Raw genomic sequence first — 1,146 nt, forward strand, 5'->3', positions numbered from 1 at the left:
AAAAATTAGCTGGGCATGGTGGCAGCCACCTGTAATCCCAGCTACTTGGGAGGCTAAGGCAGCAGAATAGCTCAAACCCAGGAAGCAGAGGTTGTAGTGAGCCGAGATCACGCCATTGCAATCCAGCCTGAGCAACAAGAGCAAAACTCCATCTCAAACAAACCAACAAACAACAACAAAGTCATCACATTTTTACTCACTTGCATTTACATAAAAAATCTAGAAGATCTCTAAAAGAAGAATATACCCTTCTATTACCCTTCTATTTTAATTTTTTAAATTAACAAATAAAAATTATATATTTATGGTGTATACACACATTTTTGATATACGTGTATACATCGTGGAATAGTTAAATCAAACTAACACATCTATCACCTCATATACTTATTTTTTCATTCATTCTAAGAACATTTAAAACCTGCTCTTTCAGCAATTTTCAAGTACATAAAACACTATTATTAATTTTTTTTTCTTTTTTTAGAGACAGGGTCTCACTCTGTCCCCCAGGCTGGAGTGCAGTGGCACAATCATAGCTCACTTCAGCCTTGACCTCCTAGGCTCAAGCAATCCTCCCGCTTCAGCCTCCCGGGTAGCTGGAACTACAAGCATGTACCACCACACCCAACTCATCTTATTTTTTATTTTTTAGAGACAGGGTCTCACCATGTTACTTAAGCTGGTCTTGAACTCTTGGCCTCAAGTGATCCTCCTACCTCGGCCTGGGATTACAGGGGATTACAGGGGTGAACCACTGCACCCAGCCAAAACACTGTTATTAACTATAGTCACCATATTTAACAATAGATCGCCTAAAGTTATTCCTTCATCTAACTGAAACTTTATGCCCTTTGACCAACATCTTTCCAACCCCAAACCCCAGCCACTGGCAACCATCATTCTATTCTTTTTTTTTGACGGAGTGTCGCTCTGTCACCCAGGCTTTCTTTTTTTTTTTTCCAATACAGAGTCTCGCTCTGTCGCCCAGGCTGGAATGCAGTGGTGCAATCTCGGCTCACTGCAAGCTCTGCCTCCTGGGTTCACGCCATTCTCCAGCCTCAGCCTCCAGAGTAGCTGGGACTACAGGTGTCCGCCACCACGCCCGGCTAATTTTTTTTGTATTTTTAGTAGAGATGGGGTTTCACC

Source organism: Mandrillus leucophaeus, unplaced genomic scaffold (genome assembly GCF_000951045.1).
Source record: "Mandrillus leucophaeus isolate KB7577 unplaced genomic scaffold, Mleu.le_1.0 Scaffold342, whole genome shotgun sequence".
Taxonomy (NCBI): Eukaryota; Metazoa; Chordata; class Mammalia; order Primates; family Cercopithecidae; genus Mandrillus; species Mandrillus leucophaeus.